This window comes from Ammodytes marinus (assembly GCF_949987685.1).
Source record: "Ammodytes marinus genome assembly, chromosome: 11".
In the NCBI taxonomy this organism is placed as follows: domain Eukaryota; kingdom Metazoa; phylum Chordata; class Actinopteri; order Uranoscopiformes; family Ammodytidae; genus Ammodytes; species Ammodytes marinus.
This window is the reverse complement of record NC_137215.1, coordinates 20,014,838-20,032,350: the sequence shown is the minus strand read 5'-3', so window position 1 is coordinate 20,032,350 and position 17,513 is coordinate 20,014,838. Positions and strand designations below refer to the sequence as shown.

The window sequence follows — 17,513 nt, the reverse complement described above, 5'->3', positions numbered from 1 at the left end:
TTCACAAAGGGCCGAATTACGACATGATAATCACACGAAGGGCCAGACATGTCGCTTACTGACATGCCTTCTTTTTAATCCAAAACTCAAACAACATATCTAGGTATATAACCTGCGTACATACGAGGCATAGGCTAGATTTTGTTTACATATTTTGGGGGACAAATTATATGTGGGGGGTATGGGGGTGATCCCCCAGAAATTTTTGTGCGTCAAACACTTAATTTCCTGTATTCTGGTGGATTTCTCTGTTTTGGTTTTCTGTGCCTTTTCTGCGTCAATTTATTGTGGAAATGTCTTTATTTTTGTAAAGGAAAAGACAACATTCAGGTTCCTGGTGAAACAATTATAAAGGACTATAATGCAGTATGGCTCTCAGGCATCCTGGATTGAGCCACAATATGTTTTCTCTTGGATTTTTCAAAACTTTCTGCACATTCAAAACATATCACGTTTTTTTATTTTATTTTTTTATAGGAATCATGACCCAGCACCAGTGTTAACTATTTATGTCACTTTACATTGGTAATGAAATGCAAAGCCACCATTGGAAACAAAAGGGGTGGGCTATCAGCGGGTATCTAACGTTAGTTAGTGAGCTATATTGTAACTTCAGGCAAAAGTTAGAAACCAGATAATGTTAGCATTCATCCTTAGACAGTTGACACAATCAATAATCATATTAGCATGCTATTTAGCCCCATAGATTGGCCTATTTACAGCCATTAGAAAACTGACATCTTTTCTTCAATGCAAGTTCATCAATTCATGGCTTAAAATCCTGAGCTGTGGAACTTTCAGCAGACATTCCTAGTGGTAAGCTATGCGAGTGTCCTAACGGTTGAGAGCGTGTGCGACGTGCCAATATGGCACAGGCTCCACATGAGAAAAAAAATAAAATAAAAAATCGCAATTTTTTTTTTTTTTTTTCGCGGGCCAAATTGAATGGAATTGCCGAATTGGTTCGCGGGCCAGATTAAATATTGAAACGGGCCAGATTTGGCCCGCGGGCCAGAGTTTGACACCCCTGGTTTAGAGGAACAATAGGCATCATTTGAAATAACCATCACATTATCTAGCTAGCCACCTAGCTGTGGGAAACTGCAGTAGAACTTTTCTTTTCAAAGGTACTTTTGCTGAACATTGAGCTGCATGCTGCTGTAAGGATCTTTACCACAGGGGAGCCAATATTACTGTCTCATTATGTGGTGAGAAAAACAAATGCTGCGATTCTAATTTACAAAGCTTCTCCTTTTATACTGATTTATATTCTGTTTGGACTAGATCTCCAATTAAGAACTGACAAGTATTACTTTGAAACTAGTGTATAATTGTGCGTATCCCACTGTGAAACTTTATATGTTCATCCCTTATAGTGAAAGGCAACTTCTGATTGGTTCATATAGTCGTCAATCCGGTATATATCTATACACTCTTCTATGACTCCTTAAACATGGCCATTCTGGACATTTAGAGCACCAACGGTTTGTATGCATATGAATGAAATACTGCCTGATTGACATTGACAAAAAATATCTCTGTATGAATATTAAACTTGTTGAAAATCATGAAGCTATCTAAAGTCCCACTGATCAGGAGTGACAAAAGGGCGTGGTCAGTTCCATGGTAATTTTCTGGGTTTTTCGCACATAAGAAATATAGATTTTGGCACACTTGCACCTTGCTTGAAGAGGTCATAATAGCCTAGAACATTTGACTGTTCTAGGCTATCCTAAAATGAAGTGCATAGATATCAAGGCCAGGTCCTGACCTAGACTATATAGTGTGTGAGCACTAATGAATTGTATTATTGTGTGGGCAGGACAGCCTGCCTCCAAGTTACCCACCCGCTTATAGTGGTCACTGGTCAGCAGAGCCGGTCCGAGGCATAAGCAAAATGAGCGGTTGCTGAGGGTCCCGACTGCCAGGGCCCCCCCCCCCCCCCAATTTTCTTTTTAATTTAGTTTTTTTTTTTAGTTTGTGTGTTTGATATCAACATCATATTATGTAAATGTAAATTATCATACAATAAAAGGAATACAATGTTTTGGTAGATAGTTAATAGCTTAATAATTGAATCAGTTCATCTGGGAGGTAATCCGAGGTTAACTGATCACGTCATGTTCAAATCCATGGCATGCACAGTGTGTATTGAGTTTATTTAAAATATTTGAAAATGGGGCTGCCCTCAGTTGCCCATGCACTGTGTATAGTCCATAGCCTATTTCAGCCTCGTCTGTGGAAAAAAAGATAACTGGACAACAGAGTTATTCTGCTTTGTTCCTCTCACTGCATTTAAATGAATTCATTATATTACAGAAAAATATGTCCCTTAAAAGAAAAAGAGCACCTAGCCCATCCCAGAGGACCCTGCATATATTATTTCAAATTTATATTTCTATGGAAAATCCATGTGTCTTTCTTCAATAGCTTCTAATTCAGCCTCTTAATTTTCCTCTTAAGGTGCACCAGATTCATGCATTTCACTTTAAAAAGGTACCCCCGGATCCCCCTAGCAGGGTCGTGACCTCGGCTGGCTACTATTTTCACCCAGCTGGACATCGGGGCCAATAGTGGAAAGACTATATATAGGTTGTATAGTATATAGCTCTGGACTACCACCATCCAGGTTGCCCGGTCCCAAAGCTTTCTCTTCAGTCAGCTCAGGCTGCCTACAGTTAATACCGCGATTAAAAAAAAGATACATTATGTTGTATATAATGTATATTATATGTTATTCATAAACATTTTGGGAAAAAACAGGCAAGAATCAAATCTCCCACACAGCAACACTTAATAAAGTGTATTTGCATATTGTGTTCTACACAATTCACAGTAAATGTGCCAAAAAGCAGACGCAGAGATCTTACATGGGAAAAAACATTCGGCGCACTCTGCGCGCGCTCGCATCTTCGGTGTCTCTGCTCAGTGTGCCCACCTAAAATTTCTACAGGCCCACCCTAATCTAACTGTCTAGAACCGGGCCTGCAGGATGTTATTAGTTATTTACCCAAAGCTTTTACATTAATAAATAATCTATATATTACATGCTTTTAAAAGGTCATTTTTGATCACCTCGATTATAGTTTCGTCTAAAGTTCGTCTTTTGTCCAGTTGTCAGCAGGCCGTAAAGAACATTTCTCAGTTTGCGAGTCGGTCAGTGAATGATGGTAACCTTCGGGGGTCATCTCTGTTTACTGGGCCACTGTTTATATTTGTCACTGTGGATGGAGGTGTTGTACAAAGCTCACAGCTAGATGTGCTACAACATCCCTCAGCTGGTGTTACGGATGCTGCGACCAGGCAGCCAAATGATTTCCAAGCCGCTGGATAACTTTGAAGTGGATGTGCTATGTTTGTGGGGGCTGCTTGAATGTACTCTTGTTCTCTGCCTGATGATTGCTGTAACATGCACTCGGGGAATCCATCAACACTTTTGGCATAACAAAGGTTTTATATAGCTTATGGCCGACTGTAAATAACGACCTAATGTGCAAAGGCTGACGTTAGTGGTCGTGTTGTTCCGCATCCGGGATTGAGTGTGGAGGCTGCACTATCGCACATAAGAGACAATTCTTTTGATGCATTGACTGATATCTATCTCTGGCGTGGGTAGATCCAGTGTAAAACTTTACAATTCGTGGAGTCTACGGAGGCTTCCCCTGAACACTGTTTGGCAGGAAAAAGCTCCGCGAGCACACAGGCCGTGGATTCTCAACTCTTTAACTAGACCAAGAGTGAGTAAGCTTTTAACGAGATCAGAGAGAATAAAGTGAAACATTTTTACCCAGAAGCACAGCAGTAGTTTTCCCTTACACTGGAAAGTCTTTCCAAACAAACCCGCAGACCATCATGCTCGGAAGCAGGAGGGTCTTCCCCTTTTAAATTTTTCAAATCATTTACCACCGTTTGGTTCTTAGTTACTCTTGGGTTTCAGAGAATTCAAGCAGAATTAAAACAAATGTCTAATGGAATTTCACAATGCTTGAAGGAGCAGCATGATTTCTCTCCTGTTAGCTGTGTCAGCGTTCTGCTGCACATTCAATGTTAAAATGAACGCCAACTGCTTTGTCTGATATGTTTAGAAATGTAATTTATCAGTGCAACGTTTACTTTATTGACACGCCACCTGATTGATAACTGACATATTTCTATTTCGGGCTTAGTTTGGGTCAACTCTCAAGAAGATTATGCTGAAACGTGTTTACTCAATCCCTTATATACAGCTAACAGTGAATAAACACATTGTGAATAAAGGCCTTGAATGTGCTATAACGTATTGTGCAGGATGTTGTAAACATAGTTCTATTCTCTATCTCAATCTCGCTCCAAAGGCAGTAGAGGAGCGATGAGATGTTGTATGCTGCTGTACCCATCAAAACGGCTCGCAGAAGTTCACGAGCTGCACTAGCCGCAGTTGCTGGTATCACAGATTGCATGCAGCTTTTCAATGATAGAGTGAAAATTAAAGCTTTGGATCCCAGTCTATCATGCATGGAACAATAGGACTAGATTGCTCCGCTCCCTCACCTCCACAGCTCTGTGCTCCCGGGCCCGAGGAGCCTGTGTTGTGGGCGTCCACCGAGACGAGTCATTTCAGGGCCCATGATAAGGGCTCTGCTTTGGGGAAGATACTGTGCTATTGTGGCTGAATTTTCTAGTACAATAGGCTGGCAAAGGATGTAACACGCAGGGGTGGCAGAGTACAGGCAAACCAGTCCCTGTACAGGCGCACACACTATGACATGATAGCGTTGCCTATGTGTGTCCAGCTGTTTATTTATGTGCACATGTTTTATGCACATTGGTGGAAAGTAATTAAGTACATTTACTCATGTACTACTGCACTGTAATACAATTGTGATGACCTTGCAGTTCACTTTAGTATTTTAATTTTCTACTGTGTTATACTTAAACTCCTATATTGAAGAGGGAAATAATGTTTTTTTTGTTTTAAACATTTGGCTGCATCTGCAACATTAGAGGGATGTGCACATTATGCATCAATAATTCTCATATACATTATTTTGAAATGGGCCATAAAAGTAAGTTTTTACTGTTGGTACTTTAAGTATACGTTCATGCTACTGCACATGCACTTAACATTTGCATGCAGGAATTTTACTTGTAAGAGTATTTCTACTCTGTGGTATTGCTTTATTTACTTCCGTAAAATATCTGAGTGCTTCTTCCTTTGGTTATCCAGTTGAGATACATGTGGACATCTGACAGGTTGCACTGTAGTTACACACACAGCAATTATCCAGTGATTGAAATGTGCACACATAGGGTCTGAGGGCACTGTTACATCAAGTGCCAAGGGAGTGTGTGTGTGTGTGTGTGTGTGTGTGTGTGTGTGTGTGTGTGTGTGTGTGTGTGTGTGTGTGTGATTGCCTGCCTGCCTGTGTGCAAGACAGAATAAGAAAAGCCCTCTGTGTGATTGATCAGCAGTGAGTTTATCTCTCAGGCCAGCAGACAGTAGCCTTGAGGCCTTCACCCAGTACGCACAATGCCAGTTTGAAGTTCACTTCTAAAAGCACCTACACATCCATTGTGGAAGAATAAACAGCCCCGCCGTAGTCAGGGACAGCGGGTCCTTTAATCTAAGCAGACTTGAGTGCAGGAATGATCCTTCAGATCACAAGATGAAAGAATAGCGGAGGTCAGCCTCTACATCCATGAATCCTCACACATAAATGAAATGGAATAAGCAGGAATGAAAACAACAGACCACAAGGCTCGCATGTCTTTATAAATGCATAAAAGGGGTTGCACTCTTGTGCCTGATTTATACTTGTGCGGCTTTGCGCCTCTGCGTTCTCTGCTGGGTAGCACGGACACCGAACGTTCTCATGAACGGTTGGTAGTAGTTTCGCCCGTGTTGCAGATTGCACACTGCACTTTTTATGTAAATCGGCGAAATCCGTTGCTATACAAATGAAAACTGGAAGATTTTGAGTTTGATGATAATGAGGAAGAGCTTGTGTACTGTTAAAATCCCTCCTTGTTGCTTTGATGCCCAATCAAACCTCTGCGGCGTCTGCGGCATCTGGCGCATAGTCACAATTTTCAGTTGGTACGCGGCGGGGGTCTGAGGCCACCGCACAGGCTCTCTGCGGTTCCGCGGAGCCTCTGCGCACGCGGTACCGCACAAGTATAATTCAGCCTTTAGACGCAGCGATATCCCAACACCACCAGCTTCATGTATTGAAGCAGCTACCTCCTGCTGCTCACATCTCGATCTCACACACACACACACACACACACACACACACACACACCTCAACTCATGTGTGCTAATTTGGTTTAATTTGGGTTTACACAGGTTTAATCTGCAGATGAAAAATGTGGTCTGACACTTTATTTGGCTGCCACGGATGTGCTCCGGATGGCCAAGCTTTTTAATGAAGCTTTTGGAGGGCCCAGCAGCCCAGCATTACTGACTCAGCCTGAACACTTGAGACAGATTGGGGGTCTGTAATAAGCTCCGCTGCGCCGAGCTGCTCAGGACAAAATTGATGTGTAGAGATTTCACCTTTCAACATCACTCTGGGTTGGGCTTCAGCATTAAGCACTGCAGTGCTGATGACTCTCCCAAAACAGGTGTTTACATCGCTTCTCCTGTTCTGTGAATGATCTCTTTAGTTTAGTAGCATTTGTCATTGAGGACACCTGATAACAAATTCCATTTCAAGCCAGGGCTGGAGGCCTAACGGTGATTTGTGACAAATGTCAAGTGCCTATTAGAAATGAATACAATATGGTGTATGTTTTGTATGATTGTGTTTTTCTTTGTGGGTAGATATCTGTTTAGGAGGCTGTCTGGGTTTTGGCAGATAGAGCTATAACATGACAACAATGAGGCATTCATGTCGTGCAGCTGAATAAGATGGATTGTTGCCATTATCGTGGCTATATTGTGCAGTTCACCTTGTGAATTACATTTTTTAGTATTGTGACCAGCTTTATCTAGGCATGGCAAGCAGACAGTAAACCACATATGTGCTCCCTGTGCTTGTTTATCACCCACTATACATGGTGATTAAAATGATGATGAATTGCATCAGAGAACACAAAGAGAATACAGAGTCAAAGTCCTGTCCCCATATCAAGCAAGCCTCTGTTTGTAGACGGTGTATTTTCAATAGAGGGTTTCTTTCATCAGTCTTTCTAAAAGCCTGAAACATGATAATGCATGTTGAAGTGGTATCTGCTGCTGTAAGTGACAATGACATGTGAGCAACTTATTAGAACCAAAATAAGTGAATCATTTGTTAGATTTCAAAATTATCTCTCCTCTGGATTTGACAAAATACATTGTTTTTTACATTGAAGTTTGGCACGACTGCTGGAAAGATATTTACAAACACCCTACTCAAACTGACAAATCTCCTATCTGTTTGGGGCTTACGTGTGTGCTGGGCATTAATGATGAGTTATACAGTCTATGATTAGCACAGAATTCGTAAATGTGCTGCATATTCCATTGCATTTTAAAATACTTGCAAAGCATATGTCTGAGAAGCCTAAATAATTATTATTAGACGGCAGAATGTACCCTGGTAAAAGGCAAGGCATCCACAGAAACCATAATATCTTGACAAAACTGTGGGACCCATAACTTACTTTACTTACACCTTTTACCCCTACTGGGGTATAGGCCGTCGACAAGAGACCTCCAGAGTTCACGGTCACTGGCGTTCTTTTCTATCTGCGACCAGGTGCCTCCCAGTCTCTTGGTGTCTGCCTGGAGGTCCCGGTGCCAGGTGTTTTTAGGACGTCCTCTGCTTCTCTTCCCTTGAGGGTTCCAGGTCAGAGCCTGTCTGGTGGTGTTTGGCACTGGTTTGCGTAATGTATGCCCGATCCATCTCCATCTTCTTTGTCCAATTTCGTCTGCTGCTGGGGGTTGTTTTGTTCTTGTCCACAGATCGTTGTTGCTGATCTTGTTCGGCCAGTAGATATTCAAGACATTTGTTTATGAAGGTTTGCACTTTATTTATTGTGATCTTATTAATTCTCCATGTCTCTGCCCCATAGAGCAGGACGGATTTTACGTTGGAGTTAAAGATTCTGATTTTAGTTGTTTCCCGTATCTCTCTAGAGTTCCAGATGTTTTTGAGAAGTAGAAATGATGTCCTTGCTTTACCTATCCTAGCTTTTACATCTGCATCTGTACCACCCTGACTGCTGATGATACTCCCCAAGTAGGTGAAGGACTCTACCTCTTCTAACATGGTGTCACCAAGGGTGATCGGTTCCCTACAAGTTGTATTTATCCTTATGTTTTTTGTTTTACCCTCATGGATGTCAAGTCCTACTTGTGAGGAAGTCTCTGTGAGTGTATTGATCTTGTCTTGCATCTGGTGGTAGCTATGTGAGAGTAGGGCCAGGTCATCTGCAAAATCTAAGTCATCCAGTTGTGTCCATAATGTCCATCGGATTCCGTTTTTCCTTTGTTCTGTTGTTGTTCTCATGATCCAGTCAATGGCTAGTAAAAACAGGAATGGGGATAGAAGACAACCCTGTCTGAGCCCAGTCTTGATCTGGAACTGTTCTGTGAGCTGTCCATCATGTATCACTCTACAGGTCATTCCAGAATAGCTGTTTTTAATGATGTTCACTAGCTTAGTGGGCACTCCATGGTGTCTCAATAACTTCCATGCGGTCTCTCTATGTACACTGTCGAATGCCTTCTCGTAGTCGACAAAGTTGACATAGAGTGGGGAGTTCCACTCTAGTGACTGCTCTATGATAATGCGAAGAGTGGCAATCTGGTCGACACAGGACCTATTCTTTCTAAATCCTGCTTGCTCGTCCCTCAGTTGGTGGTCAACTGCATCCTTCATTCTGTCCAGGATGACTCTATTTAGCACTTTGCCTGGCACAGAAAGTAGGGTGATCCCTCTATAGTTGTTGCAGTTTCCCAGGTCTCCTTTCTTTGGGAGCTTGCTAATAAGGCCCTCTTTCCAGTCTGATGGTATCTCTTCTTCTTCCCAGATCCTCTTGAAAAGTGGATGCAGCAGGCTCACCGTGGTACCAACGTCTGCCTTTAGGGTTTCTGCCGGGATGTTATCTGGCCCAGTTGCTTTCCCACTCTTCAGCTGTTGTATCGCTTTCCTGATCTCCTCTCTGCTGGGTATGTCACAGCTGATGGGGAGGTCGGTCTGTGCTGGTTGGATATCTGGTGGGTTTACTGGTGGGGGTCTATTTAGCAGTTCCTCAAAGTGTTCTGCCCATCTGTGTAGTTGTCCGTCCTTTGTTTTAATGCTGTTTCCCTCTTTATCCCTGACCGGTCTTTGTGGCCTGCTGTATTTGCCCGACAGCTTTCTGGTGATGTCATACAACTGTTTCATGTTTCCATTTCTTGCTGCTTCCTCTGCTTCTTCGGCTAGGTTGTCGATGTATTTCCGCTTGTCCGCCTTAATGCTCCTCTTAACCATTCTATTGATATTTGTATACTCTTCTCTTGTGCCTTTGCCTTGGATGCTCTTGTACGGCTGTTTGTCACTGCTGCTTTCTTCTCTTTTCTTGTTTGGATACTTTGTTGGGTTTCTGTAGATATCCACTCCTTTTGCTGGAATTTCCTGTAGCCAACCACTTCTTGGCATGTGGATATTAGTGCGTCTTTAATATGTTGCCACTGACTGTCGATGCTGTTTTCGTCTTCAAGTAGGTCCTGGAGAACTTCAAATTTGTTTGATAGTTTCAGTCTGAATTCCTCTTGTTTTTCTGCGTCCCTCAATAGGCTCACGTTGTATTTCTGTCTGTTAGCTGTTGTCTCCGTCTTGTTCTTCTTGAGCTTGAGTTTCAGTCTAGCAGTTAACAAATGATGATCAGATGCTACATCTGCCCCCCTTTTAACTCTCACGTCCTGTAGTGATCTTCTGAACTTCTTGCTTATGCAGATGCGATCTATTTTGTTCTCTGTTGTGTGGTCTGGTGATACCCATGATGCTTTGTGGATCCTCTTATGTGGGAAGATGCTGCCTCCGATAACAAGCTTGTTCAGTGCGCAGTGGGACCCATAAGGCTGGAACTAAATATTTCCATTATCATTAATTTGTAATTTTCTTAATTAATCAATTGATCAATAGTTTTTTCCATAACTTATTAGAAAATACATGTCAATAACTTTCTTTCTCCCTCAAAAGTGTTGTCATAATTATTTTTCTAGACATGTCCTCTTGCCTTTCTCTGCTATGCCAACAATTGTAATGATACAATGATGAAAAAAAGCTTCCAAAAAATATCCGCTTCATCTTCATTAAAATGACAGTGAGTGTAAATGTCACTATCCAGTCTAGTGGTAGTTACGCATTCAGATTTGATTATGGACTGAATGAACACTGCACACAAAGTTCAGCTAAGAGAGTGATGAAAGAAGCCCTCTATATTGGAAAACACTCTTAAGACCCGGAAGCTAACTGGAACAGAAGCTAACACTAAGTGGGGCGGTATTGAAGCCGTGTTGCTGCATTAGCCCGTTGTGGTGTTTTTATTGTCTAGTCTCCAACGGGGGAGGAAGCCTTTGCCAAGTGTTGCATCTGCAGCCGAGAGAGAGTCACAAAATGTTGCTCCGCGCATGCCTCGAGGACGCTGATGGGGTTGCATGATGGTTTGTGCAACTGCCTGGCATGGTGTTCAAAGCCAGCGCTGGTCTTTTGAAGTTTGTGTCTAGCCCCCCCCTTTTAAATCGTTTGCTGTGACAAAGAGCATCAGGGAGATATGGCCCTGATCAGGAGTTTGAGAGCATGACTTAAAGACTCAGCTCTGCATCCACCTACTGTATATATTGTCACGTATGGATGGCTTTGACCTGAGAGAGCCTTGTTCTCTCCTCAGCCTCCCCATCAGACACCTGCTGATTTGGCCATAGAAAATGCTTTTACTACAGAGAGTGGTTTGAATGCCTTATTAGTTTTCTCTCTTTTGTCAGAGAATTACTTTTCTGGCACCAATGCTAATGCACGCCGCCATGTAGTCTAATACATTAGTGGCAGCCCATTTGGCCCAAGGCAGTAGAATGGAGATTTGATGGCTTTTATGATCTGAGGATTTTTATTATCTGGCTCACTCTGGATAATATGATGTGTGCTCTTTGATTCCCCCCCCCCCCCCCCCCCCCCGACCTCATCAGGTTTGGTGTAGTTAAATACTACTAGTTTTTAGTGTTTCAATAGATTTAAAGATGATACGGATCTAATTCCTGAATTGACTCTATAGTGAAAGTTATTTTCTTAACAGCGCTTTGGGTTATCTGCGGACCGCGGTAGGGGACAGCAGTTTTGATTTAGCGCTCAATGCTGTCAAAGATAAGGAAAAGATTATGGTGATCAGCAAATGCTACAGTATCTTTTGATAAATTTATCTGATTGGTTTGATTGAGCCCTTGCTTTTAGTGATACATCATCTCTGCACGATTGGGGATTAAGCCTATCTTTTTCTCTATCATGACAAAGACCCAGGCGAGGCTTTCCTCTGGGTAAGTGCAAGATCACTTTTCTCTCTGATATAGGGAATCTTTGAGTTTTCTGTTTTGAAGTGGGATGAATAATGAAAGGTCAGTTAATTTTTTTGTTTTTAGATTGAGAACGAGAAGAATTAAAGGAATAAATACAACTATAACTATGGAATGTATTTAATCTCTCACTGAAATAATTCAAAAGCTGTATGTTAAAAGATATATCAACCTTTAAATGTGATCCTTATCGTTGTTACTGTAGGTTATAAAACCAACTAACAGCTATCAAACATTGTAAAGCATGGGGGCCAGATTGCAGATAATTAAGATTGCTGGTGATTGTAGGTTCAAAGTAAAACTTTTTTTCAGTGTGAGAAAGACCTCGATGTTGTTGAGTTGTTAGGGATGACATCTCTTCCATAGCCCAGGTGCTCCACTGGTCCACGAATAAATACAGCACACTTCCCCTCTTAACACATGGACACTGTAAGATATGATGCCCTCTGAGTTCAGCTGCCTCTGCCTGTGCAGATACTGTAGTCCCACCACCATCCATGCTTACTGTGCTGGAACAAGCTATCTTAATGACATGCTAATTGATTTAGTGTAGCACAGATAGCGGTGGGCTGGCACACGGCGATAAAAAAAACAAGTGTGGGTCGAGCCGTTGGTTCAGAATAGGACAAGAGACTCATCAAACTCCCAACGAGCTCATTCACTCATTTTAAACAACAATTCACACTGCGCTAGCTGACGCTGAAGCATGGAGCACTTTACTGTGGAGGTGTGTGTGTGTGTGTGTGTGTGTGTGTGTGTGTGTGTGTGTGTGTGTGTGTGTGTGTGTGTGTGTGTGTGTGTGTGTGTGTGTGTGTGTGTGTGTGTGTGTGTGTGTGTGTGTGTGTGTGTGTGTGTGTGTGTGTGTGTGTGTGTGTGTGTGTGTGTGTGTGTGTGTGTGTGTGTGTGTGCGCGCGCTGGGACTGATGAGTGTTTCGCTCTTGTAAGTACAGTGCAGTACATAACCCTGTAAGCAATTTTTTAAGACAACCGCAAGTTCAGACGACTCAAAAAATGACTAGGAAAAAAAAACACAAGCTCATCACAGCTATTAATTCTGTTGTCTATCTCTGGCCTGCAGCAAAAAGATAGTGGATGGAAAACCATATGACTACTCCACTGTCCTCTCACTCACTTGTTATGATATAAAGCCATAAAGTCTTAGACACACAAATAACCTTGGTTAGCATTGTCAGGCTGCATAGTTGTTTATAAAGTGTATAACATGGTCATTAAGTAGCCACAGTTTTATCTCTAATAAAAGATATATTAGATTGACTTTCATTAGCATTGTATTACATATGAAACCAGTACATATCTTACTGTCAGTGAAATAAATCACTGAATCCTTTTAAAAATCCCCTTGTCGAGGGTATGCAGTATAGATATAGCATGTCACATTCTAAATAAGTTATAAATAATATAATATCTAAGCTATTGTGCACAGGCTTAAATATTATTTTAGCTTCAGGCTACAAATCTCACTTTATAGGGATTTCATCCTGGCTAGCTGTATAGGAGAGAGAATGCAACAGTTAAAAATGTTTTGGCATTTAGCGAGTACTAGGCAAATGATGTTACACCTATCAACTCACTCCCACAAGTCTATGAATTTTATACAGCCCAGTGGTCCGAGAGGAGCGTTGATGCATAGTCAACAAGCTTGTTGGTTAAGAAGTGTTCTGCATTTTAACTCCATGAGTAGTGTCCCTCTTTCACCATTCACAGATGGTCATTATCAGCCAGCCCCACCAACAGACTTGCTTACAGTGTTAAATATTGAGCTTACAGTGCTACGGGCTTGCACCGTGTCCGTGTCTGTATGGGGAGCACATGCGCCAGACTTCACCAGTGCTACCAATGTTTAAGGGGTTGTGGCTGGGGTTGAGGGAGGCGGGATGGAGACCACCGCAGTGATTACTTTAGCTGTTGCTGTGTGATTGCACAGGCTCTGGCATGTGATTAGGGGGAATGGGCCGCATCTCTCACCATCTCAAAAGGGGGATCAAATCAGCCTTAAAGCCCGGCTTCAGGCGGTGGTGCATTTGAAAGTCAATTTTTTTTTTCCTAAGCATAAATTACTTGATCGGAGCATTTTTTTCCGCCCAAGGTTGTTTTCCAGAAGCTTGGGTTGCCACAGTCAGGCCGGTGGAAAAACAGGCTGTAGTGTTTGCATATGTCACACATCAAGTTGATAGGTTTTTACATTCCGGCGTGGAATTTTAAACGGATAGCCAGAACAAAACAACACTTTGCCTGTGTTCCCAACTTTTAGCTTTTCCCTATAAATCCCATTCATAAATCTTCATTAAACCATATCATGAGCTGTTAAGAGTCTGCACAGTAATTATACAAACTATTGCGCTGTACTGGAAGCTATTCAAGGAAAGATAAAGTTCATATCTTTCCAGTGATTCCCAATTGATTCCAGGGACCATAAAAGGGTGTAAACGCTCTTCAAAGTTGTGTTAAAGGTTGATGCTGTGGTTCGGTTGAAGTCATGCTGAGTTCTGAAAAGCTGATCCCCCCCCATGCAGTTTGCCTTTTCCTGAGAGAGCTTTTTCTATTGAGCTGCAGAGAGGGAGATGGGGCCAGTGTGCATCATCACCGGGTATGATTACGTCTGGATATACACACACACAAGACTATCTTTCACAGCCTTTTGCTTTTTACCACCCCTCTGACTATACCTACCAAGCCTTTGAAATCATATCATTGTTTGATTGTTACCTTTTACTGACCAATGATCTTCACAGTTCTGATTGACAAGGGCATCTGTCTCTGTAGGACACAGCCAGCACGAATAGCACAGTAGGAGTAGTACATGTTGTAACTCAACAGGGCCCCCGAGATGAGGTCGGGCACTGAGGGTCAGGTACATTGTCGAGAAAGGCTGATTGATAGAACAAGAGGCACTCGCTGTGTGAAGGCAGTAGGGGATAGAATTTGGAAAAGCATATGCTTTAGTCTACGACGGCTCCTCTATGCAGTATTCTCTTACTCTAAACATACTGTATGCACTCGCAAAAAAATATTGAAAAACGTGCCCTTACAGGCTGACTCTGTATGCTACTGTATAGCCTACTGTTTGAAAAGATTTGGTACTTTTCATCATGTCGTTTGCAGCTGTCAAGTGTACAGATGAGCTTTGCGTAGCCGTAGGCTGGAGTCATATGGCCTGGAGACAACCAAGTGTGTGGATATGCTGCATTATTATGCTAATGAAAAAATAATGAAGCAAAAAGCAGGCTTACTTTTTCTGATGTTAAGAAGGACTGTGTGTGTGTGTGTCGCTGTGTTAGCAGTGCGACCCAGGCGTGAACCTTGCGTCAGAGCTGTCTTTCCCTTTGTTTGCCTTGTGCGACGGTCTCCAGAACCGGACACTATCTGCTGGCGCGCCGTATCCCCCAGGCTGTCTGAAGTAATCAAAGGAGGCCAGCATTAATTGCTTGACCCTGGGCAGCAAGCCAGGTGGTCAAAGGGTGGGTCATCACCTGCCCGGGGAAAGGTTGACCCTTATCCTCTAATCCTCTCATTGTCCATCTTCCCCCCTCCTTTCTTTCCCTTCATCTTCGGCCCACGACCAAGCTCCACAGGACAGGAAGTTGCGGTGCATTCATTCCCTCTCAATGCTGTGTGCCTGCAAAGTCACCCACAGCCCAAAATATAGCAGCCTTATTTGTCTTATTCTCCAAGCAGCAAAATGCATCTCACCTCAAAGAGTAGTAACCATTCCATTTAAAATAATAGCCGGGGCCTCAGCTCGCTTTCCATAAACCCATTTCAGACAATGGTCCCATTCCTATTACACAATGTCGGTCTTCATACCCCGGCATAAACATCTTTAGAAGGTGCTGCTCTGGGAGAGGGGGGCAGGCAGGGGTGTGTCTGACTTATGGCTGATACATTCATCAAGCTTGTGCCAAGCCAATATCGCACTGTCAGAAGGGAGTATGTGGCATTCTATCACCATGAGGGGCTGTGACAGAACAAGTCCCTTTCCATTACGCTCTCTCAGGGCAATCTCTGATATTGCCTTTCTGCACCTTTCCGTAATGCTGTTTATTTCAGTTTGTTTGCGCTGGTGGACTCCATATTGCTGGGTTTTCTCTGGCGCTTTTAATCAGTGTGAACCTAAAGTGAATTTAAGCTTTACTATACTGGTAATATAGTGAGAACTGTGGAGCAGCTTACCCGTATAGTTTTCAAAATAACCGTGTGCCCTTTGCCTATGTTATGTTATTATTGATAATCCCTACATTTCAATGTGAAATATTTTAATGTGGGAATAAACTGAAATAAACATTTCAATTTTAAATCGATAAAGAGGCGCACATAAATCCTGTACAGTCACCTGCTGGTCCATTACAGACAGACTACAGTGGCATGTCTCAAGGTTCTCTGTTCTCTAGCTGTCTAAATTCCTCTTTCCTGTTTAATAGGCTGACACAGGTATTTTTTTCTTTTCATTTTTATCCCAGACATATTAAAGAGAGCAGTTGATGTGGCCATGCAGCCCTTCCCATCACTCTATTTTCCTATTTTTTATTCAGTGGAGGCCGCTAAGAAGCTGTGGTCCCGTAGAGTGATCCCTAGTACACTCCTGTGTTCTCCTCGCCTCGAGCACTGAATTACTATTTATGTGCTGAACTTTGACAGCACACACCAGAGTTTGTCCGTGCCCAACTGGCGTAGCGGAAGCAGTGTTGCAATAAAGTTTTGACTTGTTTTCTGCTTTTTTTGTGACCTCCTCTCGGCTGTGCAAGAGGTTATGTGGAGTGGAATGCGGTAGATTGTATGAATTGAAAACTGTATGCTTATCAGACACTGGCAGCTTGCAGAAACAACACAATGAAGACATAAAATAATATCCATTTCCCGAAAACACCTTCAACTTTCTCCCAATTCCCAATTTCTAAGCTTTGAAAAAATATTTGAAATCTGATGTCCAGAATACCAGCTTGTTTTCTTCAACTGAAACAGATCAATGGGATTTGTGCTTATTTTTTAATCACCGTTAACAGACTCTCCTGAGTGCTGAAATGAAAATGTAGCCCTTCATGAAGTCAATCGGATTAGATTTGCTCTGTTATAAGATAAAAAGCACTCTCACTCTGTAATGTGAAGACCACAGATAGAGTTTTTCATAAAAGCTTTGATGGACATCAAATCTAATCTGAAGGATACAGAGCCAGAGTGTTCTGGCAAATCTGGTACGATTTTCTGCTTTTGATGCACAGTAATTCTGCTTTCTCATCTAAAGAGGGCAAACCTCAAACCGAGCAGACGCGATTTTCTCAAAGAATGAGGTTATACTGCAGACATTCCTTTCTCCAATGGGAGCTATTGATTATCTCAGATGTCCGTCTGGCTTTGGGAGTTTTTTAGCACTTTCGTGCCAGAGTTTTCAGAGTTTGTCCTCTTCTCGTAAAACCCAGATGATTCATGTTGGAAGTTTATGTCGATTGCCTCTTCCTTGTTGCTAGGAGCTATTAATCCAAGATGGCGATTTCTTTCATCCAACCCTTTCATATGATGTCTTTTAGAAATGTCACAAAAAATCAAATGTAAATGAGATGATTTCCCCTAAGCTGCGTTAAAGAGGATTTAAATATGGAAAACCACGACTTTGTTGAAATGGCATTGTTTGATGAAAACATATGAATTGCATTTAATGATGTTTGAATGCATATTCATTGAGATACTTCCCATCTGAAAACCCAAAGACACTTTGTGTCTATTGTGCATTGGGATTTTATTTTTAATTATGATCATAACTATAAATGTACATCTTAGAGGAGTGTTTCATGAGTCACATGAGTATGGTCGAAAATGATATATTCAGTGATCATTGTTTTGTTGTAAATTGTTAGGAGACCAGATTGTGCGGCACTGCAGGCACAGAATAACTAGCTCTTGTTAAAGCAGGTTTGTCATGTTGGACAAAGAACTCCACTGAGCCAAAAGGGGTTAATGACTTCCCCTTGAAAATGCTGAT

The 17,513-nt window shown here is 42.1% G+C and overlaps 1 protein-coding gene across 5 annotated transcripts in view; it reads left to right on the top strand.

The window, feature by feature from the left end:
* Positions 1-17,513, top strand: part of macrod2 (mono-ADP ribosylhydrolase 2) — a 425,756-nt gene that overhangs the window by 332,309 nt on the left and 75,934 nt on the right. The window lies entirely within an intron of this gene.